Genomic DNA, 12076 nt, shown 5'->3' on the forward strand with positions numbered 1-12076 from the left:
TCAACAAGGATGTTATTTGTTCTAGGACCAACGGAACACTTGCTCTCAGTGTTAACCATGGAGGAGGATGGATATAGAGTTTTGTTCTGACATGGACAGGTGCTTCTATTTTAGAGGGAGTGACCTTGGTTACAGCAGTAGTGCTTGGCATCAGGCAAGGGCAATCATACAGGTTGTTGGGCCAACCTGTGGGTGGATTCAAGTGGATCTTTAGATTCAGGATCAGTGTCAGTGGTTGAGAGGGGATCGGTAGCAAGGAAAAGTGATTCTTTTGGGACTGTCAGGAGACTTAGTGGTATGACATTGATAGATACTCAGGAGTGCGATGGAGCTGCTTGGAGCATGGTTGGTTCTAGCAAGTTTTCAGCTCGGGTTTCAGTGCAAGTAGCAGGACATGCTTCAGGTTTAGAGGGAGTTAATACAGGCGGTGAGATGGTTTTGGAGCCAGAAGCAACTCCCCTGTTAAGAGGGAGTGTGTCGTTCCAGAGTTAATTCTGCATTGGTAGTGCCTAGCATGCAGAAATGACAGAGCATATTTCATTCTCTAGTTACTTTACTTTATAAAGTGATTTTATAATCTTACAAAGTGACGTTTGTAATTAATGACTAAAAAGTGACTTTTATAAAGTGAGTGCAACATTATAAAGTTAGGTCATGACTGTTGATCTTGAGATGGTGAGATTTAATCTCAGCCATTGAGATTTAGGGTTAAGGATTTTAGTCATTGATGAGAAATAAAAGGAGAAAAGGAGTGAAGAGGCACACTATTCTTCATGAGATTTGGAGAAGAGGAGAAAAGAGAGCCAAGGGGAGAAGTTCAGCAAGAGGAGTTGAGCTGAAGAGAATGAGAGAGCAGTCCATACAACCGCTGACAGAGGGCACAAATCCCTATGAGTAGCACAAAAAATGAGGCAGGTTCAGCACAAATTTGGAGGTGTGGTTTAGCATTAAATGCGCAGCAAGCAGCATGAAAATCAAGAGCTGGTATAGTGCACTTAATGTGCAGCTCATACAGCAGTGGGTGTGTTTTTCAAGGGCTGACTGAGCACAAATTTTGAGCATTGTAGAAAACAAATTTCTGAGTAGCTGGCCATGGTTTCCAAGGAAGCTTGGGCACAGAAATCGAGGAGCTGAGACTGCATGAAATTCTAGGAAATCTAGGCATGATTTCCAAGGGAGATAAGTTGTATTTATTGCTGATTTGACTGCCGTAAAATTTCTCTGAGAAATAAAAAAATCCTCCTCTCTCACTGGTTTTTCCAGGGTCATTTGATCAAAAACACGTGTTAAATTTGTGGGTTGCTTGTGTTACTTTAGCAAAAGTGAGTAGAGTAGGTTCATGTGTTTTAAGCTCGAAAATATTCATGTTTATGACAGTAGCATTAAACTTGATGTGATTTCATGAACTTGAAACTAGGTTGGGCTTAAACTCAATTTTTCTACAAAAGATATACTAATGAAATAAACTTAATGACTCTTAACCTATTGACCGCTATAATACACTCGTATTTATTCTAACCTATAACTAACATTTCTCGTAAAGCCAACTAACTACCGACGTCTAAGTCTAAATAAATGAATGACCATTATTTCTAACCATCCTCACATCTTTAGCATGGCCAGTTGTATTGACTATGTTGGTATTTGACCTTGCAATGTGGTATAGCCATATAATCACAATCTCATCTTGTAATTCGATAACGAATTATTTGTAAAATCAAATGTTTCAAACCCTTAGTAGTCATGTAAATGTCAAATGACCAATAGATGGTTGAAAACATGAACTATGGAATGAAATGTATCTATTAATGTTGCCTCATTCTATGTAAAAAATACTAGTTGACGTCTTATTTCAGCAATCTATTCATTACTGATCTTTCATTGTTCAAGATTTTTCTGTGATTTTTCTGCTTGCATTTTCCCCATTTTCATGTGAAGTTCATTTGAAGTTCAACGGTGTATCTTAGGAGCTGAATAATATAATCTGACCCTTTCATTTATTCCATTTCCTAAACTATCTTTTAGTGTCATAATGAAGCATCATAATTGCAAACATCCAAATAAAGATACATACTTTAGGAACCATCCCTAATTTCAAATGCATACCTGGAGGTGTAAATTGACTTCATCTGCTCTAGAGAGGAAGGGAAAATCACCACCTGTCTTTAAAAAAGCCCTTCTGGCACCAGGGTATCTTTCACCTAACTGGTCCTTTAATATTTGAGGGATGGCACAATAGTCATTTGTCTGCCACCAAAACTGGGTTAGACCATAAAACGAAGAAATAGAATTAATCAAAAACTTTCTGCAAACAGTTTGTGCCCTTTTCATTTACATTAACATACAAACTTCATCTAATGTTGTTATTATCATTATAATGTAACATATAACAGTAGAGTCGGGACCATGTAAAATTCCATGAGTCGTGACCATGTAAAATTCTATGAATATATATATAGTAAAAACTTCTGGAGATATTTGAAATTTGGATAGTAACCAATACTTGAAAAAGAGAAATAAGAGTTAAAAGAAAGAATGTGTCATGTGAATTGTAACAGGTATACTAAATGCCGTACCCTCCTATAACTATGGAAGCCAAATATAATAAAATTGGAAGTAACATTACATCATTACTAGCCAATTTCCACTTTACAGGTATGCATTCCAGTATTATTTAAAACGGAAAGCTTATCCCATTATTACTAGCCTATTTCAAAAACGTTTTTTGGTATCATAGGGTTTTGAATATTGCACCATGACATTTTACATATCTATCCAGCTATGTAAACATTAGTGATTTCTAAACAAAATAATCTTTACATATCTTCTTCATCAGGGGTTAAATTTTCTTGCGATTCACCTTAGCTCCAATGCAACCAAAGCTACAGGAACAACTGCGAACAAATCACTAATGTAAGAAACCTCACTGTTTGTTTACTATGGAAGCTGGAGTAAAGTGCTTTCCTGTTTTTTTCTCTTTTACAGCTGTGCCAATCATACTATGAGAGAGGATGCATTGACAAGCCCACAACAGTCAGACATGGTTGAACCCTTCCACTTACAGCATTTGGACTGTGTTACCTCTCATTTTGCATGAAGCCACTGGAGTTAGAGAATCCTAGACTGAGGGGGAAAAAATGTGTGATCCTTGTTGATTTCTGGTAGCTACGGTCGCTATTCAAATCATCCCTTTAAAAGAAATTAAAATTATTAATTTTGAGCTCATGTAGGCTCCAAAGAGACAGGTCAGCCCCACCAGTTGAATGGGTGTGACCCTTGGTCAAAACCCACTTGATTTGACCACTATATATACACATTCGACCTCCTCCATTTGGCATCAATTCAGATGAATACAAAAAAACATATATTCTTCTGTTCAAACGTGTGATAGAGAGAAAAGTTCTGAAGTTTGACCGAGCACATTTGGAGTATGTTTGACTATAGTTTACCAAGTATTCTTCTGATCTGTTTGACCAAGTTCTGGGCAGAGTTTGACCGAGATCTTCTAGCATTGTTTGACCGAGTTTGCTGGCTTTTGTTTGACCGAATTTGTGACAAGCTAAGATACCGGATTCGTTGCCCAGGCCTCACGTGTCCCAAATCGAACACGATTCAGTGGGACATGTGTCCTCCGGATTGTGTCCAATCATGTCCTGATGGGACACAAACGTGTCCCGATTCCAAGACACGTGTCATGTGTTTTTTACCTCCGCACGACCTTAAAAAGGCTATTTGGTCCATTCTAACTTCACCAAAGTCATTGTCTCTTGCTGTGGGTTTGCTGTGAGTGTGTGAGAGTGAAGAGAAAAGGGTGTGGGAGCATTTTAGAGGTGATTCAAGCAATAGGTAAGTGCATTTTCTCTCTATTTTTTTGCATTTTTATTACAGCAGTTTGCATGTGCATTTGTTTTACAAATCTGTGCATTTTTTCTTTATTTTTTACAACATTGTTAAAATTGGCAACTAGGGCCAAACGCCATGTGGGTCATCTTATTAATGGAAGCTAATATTTTCCTTGGATCCCTCTAATTGAGAGGTATAGGATTGATCTAAAGATAATCCGATTCCGATAAGTATTCATGGAGATATGAATTTATTTGTGTTATGGGACAATTCGTCAAGGTCGGCCAGCGACCAAATAAACCCCACTTGTGCTCAACATTTTAGTATAAATAGAGGTGGCCTTCAAGTCATTTCAACACACTTGGGATCTCTTCCTCTCTACTTGTCTTTGGGTTTTAGTAGGAGGAGAGATCCTAAGGGATAACGCTACCCTAATCCAAAGGGCAGAAGCCGGAACTGCTGGGAAAAGCCGGAACTACCGGAACTGAGGGGAATAGCTAGAATTGCCGGAACTGTCGAAATTACTGTGAATAGCCGAAATTGCCGGAAATGCCGGGAACTGCCGAAACTACTGGGAAAAGCCGAAACTGTCGGAACTGTCAGGAATAGCCAAAATACCCGGAATAGTTGGAATTGCCAAGAATAGCTGGAACTGTTGGAACTGCTGGGAATAGTCGGAATTGCTGGAACTGTCAGAACTGCCGAGAATAGCTGAAATTGTCAGAATTGCCAGAACTGCAGGGAACTGTCGGCACTGTCGAGAAAAGCCGGAACTGTCGGGAGAATTGTCGGAACTGCCAGAACTACCGAGAATAGTTGGAACTGCTGGGAATAGCCAGAACTGTCGGGAAAGTTGATGCAGAGCGAAGAAGCCGGAACTGTCGGGAACTACCGAAACTACCGGGAAAAGCCAGAACTGTCGGAATCGCCGGAACTGCCGGGAATAGCCAGAATTGTCAGAACTGCCGGAACTGCTGGGAATAGCCGGAATTGCCAAAACTGTCGGAACAACCAAAGCATCTGTCTCTGAAAGAGAGCATCATGCAAGGGCCAACTAACTAACATTAGGACAGTTGTATGGTACTTAGCAGTAAATACACCAAGCATGCAATGTTACAGCCAGCATGCAAGGGACAGCTAGCATGCAACAGGAAGCATGCAAAGGACAACAAGCATGCTAGGGACAACAAGCAAGCAAGATGCAGCCATAACATAGGTTAGTATGGCAACATGGTGCAGCAATGGCACATAATGCAGTAAAGTGATAGGTACAATCATGATTAATGAAGCATGATGAGATGCAGCATAGTGATGATGGGTGCAGCATGGTGCAGCATGGTGAGGTGCAGTATGATGACAAAATACAGCACAACGATAGGTGAAGGAGTCACCTTGGAGAATCAGTTTAAGCAGCATGTCTTCAACTGATCTCATGTATCATCTTCTTAGAGATGATCTATGGTCTTATCTAGATAAGTCAAAGTGTTGACTTTTGAGTAAACATACTCTCTCTCTCTCTGCTGAACTATTGAAGAACATATAAGAAGAATTGATCAAGGGTTTCCCCACACTGGGGTTTGTCCCTAGCTAGCACCACATCTTGTGTCCTCTTGTCTTGGCTTGTCTTCTGCGATTTATGTTTATGTTCTATCTGAAGTTTACTTTAATGCTGATGTGATTGCTAATCTGGAAAAGATATTGAGATAACAGTGAAAATTGACATAAATTGCTCTAAGCATAGAACATACCGAAAATTAACATGGTATCAGAGCTGAGGTGAAGACAATGCCCAAGCAAGAGTGAAAGAGCAAGCACCGAAAACAGTTGGGAAAGGACAAAAGGATCAGTGGATTCCTCATCCCTCTTCAAATTCACCAAGGGTGAAGTCGAAGCGGAGAATATTATCATAATGGCGCAACAAAAGTTTCTGATGGCCTACCTAAACATCACTTCAATGGGAAGTCCAGATCTAAGGGCGGAAGGAAAGGCAGATGCCTTGCTTGTAATAAGTTTGGCCATTATGCGAAGGAGTGTCTGAATGGCAGAGACACATCTCTTGATGAAGATAACAATCATTCCACGGACATCTTCAATGATCAAAGGAATGACAGGTAATGCAGGTCATCAAGGAAATGGCCAACTCTTCAAAGAAAGCAAGGAACCCCAAGTATGAAGAATAAAATGATGTTTTTGATAAGATAAAGAAGCGTTATCTTGTATTGGCCCTGTCCTTCAGATTCTTTGGGAATCTGGCTTATTGATTGTAGTGCTTCAAGGCACTTCATTGGATAGAAGGGTGCACTCTCTAATTTGGTAGAGATGGAAACAATCATGGGATTATACTTGGAGCCGATGCCACCTATCCCGGAAAGGGTGTAGGGAATGTTACCCCTCAATTGAATGAGGGTAACTCGATTCATTTACAAAATCTCTTTTATGTACATGATCGCAAGAAGAACCTGATGTCCATTTCAACAATGGAAGTAAAAGGTTACGATGTGGCACTCATCAATGGAAAGGTACGTGTTTGAAAATAGAATTTTCAAAGATGTTTTAGAGTTCAGGGTTGTATCAAGTTACAGGAAGTCCACTGGGGACTGTGTCCATTGACACATAGCACCAGAGGTCTGTGAGTCAGATGGTGACAGGGATGCCTGAATTCAAAAAGAGCATGAAAGTACATGTCTGAGATGTACCAAAAGAAAATCTTACAAGGGGACCATTCCCCTCATGTAGCAGGTCCACAAGTTTGGAACAACCTGAGGGGTTTGAGATTGATGATCAGGAATCTCACGTATGCAGGTGGAAGAAAGCCCTCTATGACTTGAAGCAAAACTCCTCGGGTGTAGTATGAGAGGATTGATAGCTGTCAGATGAAGCTGAGATTCACTAAGAGTGAAGCCGATCCAAACCATTGTTTGAAGGTTGTGGATGATAGACCTCTCATACCAGCACCTTATGAGGACGACCTATTTCTGACAGGTGCAGACCCTCTCATTTGCAGAAGTAAGAGTTTGATTCTAGATGTGGAATGATAAACTGCAAGCCTATGACTACCTCAAGGATCTTAACTTTCAGAAGTTATATGGTAGTGATGTCGGACTAGATTTGGGAAATGCCTCTGAGTTTCATAAACTCATTCGCGTTGATGTTCTTGGTGAACTTCCATCCGGATATATGTTTTGCAGTTAGCATGGTGAGCTCATATTTGGTTAAGCCTCACTGGATTGGTGCCAAGAATCTTCTGAGATATCTTTGGGGCACAATCTCTCATGGATTGAGATACACTGCCGGAAATATGAAACTGCATGATTATTCGAATGTTGACTGAGCAGGCAGTGTGGAGGATCACTAGAGCACTTCTCAGTGCTGGTTCTCTTTGGATTCTGCTTCGATATCATGGATGAGCAAGAAGCAGAAGTCGGTTGCTATAAGCACCGCCGAGACCGAATACATAGCTACGAGTATGATCTCGTGTGAAGCTGCATGGTTGCAGAAACTCTTAAGTGAGATGTTTGTACACATGATGAATACCACTGCGATTCTCTGTGACAACTAGAGGGGGATTCGATTATTGAGGAATCTCGTATTCGATGATTGCTCCAACAGATAGACATCAGATACTGCCTTATCTGGGATATGGTAAGTCGATGAGCGAGGAGGCTCCATCGCATTGAGACTGATGTACAGGTCATAGACATTTTGTCAAAGCCCCGGGGAAAGGTAAAATCCATGACTTTCCCAAACGACTTGGAGTCGTTGAGAGACCTTCTTATAAGGATCCTGCATGTTGCATGCATTGAGCTCTGGGAGCTCTGGGGGGCTTGGGGTACTTACTGGAGCAACATACGACCACAGGGCGACTCACCCTCCCCTGGTGGTGCGCTATGTACAAGATGACAAGTTCAACATTCCCTTGTGATACCCCGTGGCGACTGTGGAATAGGATGACTGTTCTCCTGTGGGTCGAGATGATTAGTTCTCCTATGGCAACTGTGGAACGAGATGATCAGTTCTCTTGTGGGCCGGGATGATTAGTTCTCCCGTGGCAACTATGAAACAGGATGATTAGTTCTCCTATGGGCCGGGATGATTAGTTCTCCCGTGGCGACTGTGGGCAGTATGATTCGTTCTCCTGTGGACAGGATGATTAGTTCTCCTGTCGAAGCATCCTACCCATGCAGTCTGGGACTCATGGGAAGTACCTCTCATCTTATCAATGAGCAGGGAAATGGAGTTAGGGACCATAGTAGTACTATCGACGGACACATCGATGTATCTACCGTACTCCCTATGCTAGGATGATCTCCATTGATCTGGGATCAATGAAACTGATCTGGGATCAGTATGAGTGGTTTGAGACACTCTCTTGTGATATTGATCTTGGATCAATAAAACTAACTTTGGGCCAGTAAGAGTGATGTGACACACTATCTTCAGATGAAGCTGACTTCGGGTCAGTAGAGAATGGTATGAGACATTCTCGATCAATTCTTCTTCTTCATGGTTCAGCAAAGCAGAGTAGAGCAGAGCAAAGCAAAGCAGTGTAGGGCACTGATGGCAGAAATAGTACAGTCGGACATATGGATCAGCGGATGGAGTTCTCCCTAGTTGAGAGGGAGTGTTAAAATTGGAAACTAGGGCCAAACTCCATGTAGGTCATCTTATTAATGGAAGTTGATATTTTCCTTGGATCCCTCTCATCGAGAGGTGTAGGATTGATCTAAAGATAATCCGATTCCGATAAGTATTCATGGAGATATGAATTTATTTGTTTTATGGGACAATTCATCAAGGTCGGCCAGCAACCAAATAAACCCCACTTGTGCTCAACGTTTTAGTAAAAATAGAGGTGGCCTTCAAGTCATTTCAACACACTTGGGATCTCTTCCTCTCTACTTGTCTATGGGTTTTAGTAGGAGGAGAGATCCTAAGGGATAACGCTGCCCTAATCCAAAGGGCAGAAGTCGGAACTGCTGAGAAAAGCCGGAACTACCGGAACTATTGGGAATAGCCAGAATTACCGGAACTGCCGAAACTGCGAGGAATAGCCGGAACTGTCAGAACTGCTAGGAAAAGCCGAAACTGCCGGAACTGTGGGAAATAGCTAGAATAGTCGAAACTGCGGGAACTGTCGGGAATAGCCGGAACTTCTGGAACTACCGGGAATAGCAAGAATTGTCGAAACTGTTGGACCTGTCGGGAATAACTGGAATTGCCAGAATTGCCAGAACTGCCGGGAACTATCGGGAAAAGCCATAACTACTGGGAGAATTGCCGGAACTGCCATGAACTATCGAAACTGCCGGGAATAGCCAGAATTGCCAGAACTGTCGGAACTGCTGGGAATAGTCGGAATTGTCGGGAACAGCTAGAACTGTCGGAACAACCGGGAAAGTTGACGCAGAGGGCATAAGCTAGAACTACAGGGAACTGCGGGAACTACCAGGAAAAGCCAGAACTGCCAGAATTGCCGAAACTGCCAGGAATAGCCGGAATTGTCAGAACTCCCGGAACTGCCAGGAACAGCCGAAATTGTCGAAACTGTCGGAACAGCCAGATCATCTATCTCCGAAGGAGAGTAGCATGCAAGGGACAACTAACTAACATTGGGACAGTTGTATGGTACTTAGCAACGAATACACCAAGCATGCAATGTTACAGCTAGCATGCAAGGTACAGCTAGCATGCAACAGCAAGCATGCAAAGGATAACAAGCATGCTAGGGACAACAAGCAAGCTAGGGACAACAAGCAAGCAAAATGCAACTATCACATAGGTCAGTATGGAAACATGGTGCAGCAATGGCACATAATGCAGTATAGTGATGGGTACAGTCATGATTAATGAAGCATGATGAGATGCAGCATAGTGATGATGGGTGCAGCATGGTGAGATGCAGTATGATGACGAAATGCAGCACAATGATAGGTGAAGGAGTCACCTTGGAGAATCAGTTGAAGCAGCATGTCTTAAACTAATCTCATGTATCATCTTCTTAGAGATGATTTATGCTCTTATCTAGATAAGTCAAAGTGTTGACTTCTTTTGTAAACGTAATATCTCTCTCTCTCTACTAAACTATTGAAGAACATATAAGAAGAATTGATCAAGGGTTTCCCTACATTGGGGTTTGTCCGTGGCTAGCGCCACATCTTGTGTCCTCTTGTCTTGGCTTGTCTTTTGTGATTTATGTTTATGTTCTATCTACAGTTTAATTTAATGCTGATGTGATTGCTAATCTAGAAAAGATATTGAGCTAACTGTGAAAACTGAAATAAATTGCTCTAAGCATAGAACATACCTAAAAATTAACAAACATCCATGGCTCAATCAAGGGCAACAGGGAATGGGCAAAGGAAGGGGAAGAATGTCCACATTGGAGATGCCCCTCCTCTTCCAATTTCATCAGGGTCTGCAAGTGGAACTGCAACAACGTCTTCAAATGTTGAGGGAAGAAAGCAGCCTCAAGATAATAAATATCACTTGTGGAAATATGTCACAAGAGAGCAAGGGCCAGGCAGCAAGATGAAGGGAGGATGCAATGTTGCTTGGAAATGCAACTATTGCAAAACTCATTTCATGAGCACATATTTCTGTGTTAAAGCTCATTTGTTGGTTTTACGAAGTTATGGAATTGCAACATGTACACAGGTGTCTTTAGCTAACAGGAAGGAAATGGATAAAGAGGCCAAAATTGGTATGGCAAAGGTGGCTGCAACATCTAAGAAAAACAAGAAGGAAGACCCCCTTCCATTCTTGAGGAAAAGTAGCAACAAATTTCCATTTGAGAGTTCTGGTGGGGGACAAGCAGCAAAAAGAAAGGCCATGGCACTTGGTCTAATGGACAAGATTTTTCAAAAAGAGAAATAGGAAGAGCTTGATCTCACCATTGCATTTTTTTCTATCAGAACTTCATATCCTTTAATGTTGCATGCTCACCTTTATTTATTTACATGTGCCAAGCTCTAACTCAAGGGGCTCCATCAGGGTATGTGCCTCCTGGGTCAAAGAAGCTTGTAACCACATTGTTGATGAAGGCAAAGAAAGAGGTGGACAAAATGCTCGAGCTTATTAAATCAGCATGGCCAACATCTAGGGTTAGCATTGTTTTCGATGCATGGACAGGCACCCACTCATCAACTTCATGGTGTCTCCCTTGAATGGTCCAGTTTTCTTGAAATCAGTGGATGCACTTGGACAATACAAGAATGCACAATATATGGGTGAGTTGTTTATTAAGGTTATTGAAGATGTAGGTGTTGATTCTTGTGTGCAAATCATTACAAATAATGCACCTGTTTGCAAGGTTGTTGGCATGATTGTGGAAGCTAAATATCCACAAGTATTTTGGACACCTTGCATTGTCCATTCTTTGAATTTAGCACTTAAATCTATTGCTTCTAATGTGCTTTGGATTGGAATCATTATTGAGGATGCACAGCATATCCGCAACTTTGTACAAAATCATACAAATGCCCTCACTATCTACAAGGAGTACACCAATCTGTCATTGTTGAAGATTGCAGATACACGGTTTGCCTCTTCATTCATCATGTTGAAGAGGTTGGGGGAGGTCAAGACCGCTCTTGGGGCCATGGTTATTTCAAAGCTTTGGTCTTTTTGGAGAAAGACAAATCAAGCAACCTCAAAAAGAGTGAAGGACACAGTGTTAGATGATGCTGGTGGGAGAGGGTTGATCTACTTATTCAGATCATGGACCCTATCATTTCTTTGCTTGATTTGAAGATACAGACCAACCCATCCTAGGAGAGGTTTATGAGGGATGGGATTCCATGATTGAGTCTGTGAGGAGCATTATTTTACAAAGTGAGTGCCCCGAGTATGACACATCATCAGAGGCCTTCTTCACCACCATACAGGATATTCTTGTCAGTAGATGAGACAAGAATTGCACACCTTTACATTGTTTGGCTCACTCATTGAACCCAAAATACTACAACCATGAGTGGCTGAATGGTGGACCTTCTCGCAGATTCCCTCCTCACATGGATGGGGAAATTTCACAGGGGAGGAAAGTTGCATTAAGGCGGATTTTTCTGTTGATTTGGGGTAGTATCGGATGTGCTCTAGCTATGAAAATTAGTGGAGAGGCTAAAGCACATGAGATCTCCAAGACCCAGAAATGGTTTGGGCAGATTCTAACTAGTTTGGGAGATATTAAAATAATTAATATTTTTAATGAAGTTCCTAAGTCTAAACTTAGGAAAAA

The 12076-nt window shown here is 41.5% G+C and overlaps 1 pseudogene across 1 annotated transcript in view; it reads right to left on the reverse strand.

Annotated features, from left to right (window-relative positions):
* LOC149218475 (uncharacterized) overlaps positions 1–12076 on the reverse strand; it is a 374924-nt pseudogene that overhangs the window by 102796 nt on the left and 260052 nt on the right. The window contains exon 7 of the transcript XR_016249178.1: positions 2107–2247. The product of XR_016249178.1 is annotated as an uncharacterized LOC149218475 (transcript). The remainder of the gene's footprint in view (positions 1–2106; positions 2248–12076) is intronic.

Source organism: Pinus tabuliformis, chromosome Q, assembly GCF_031772625.1.
Source record: "Pinus tabuliformis cultivar Carrire ecotype Pingquan chromosome Q, CPIR1, whole genome shotgun sequence".
Lineage (NCBI taxonomy): Eukaryota > Viridiplantae > Streptophyta > Pinopsida > Pinales > Pinaceae > Pinus > Pinus tabuliformis.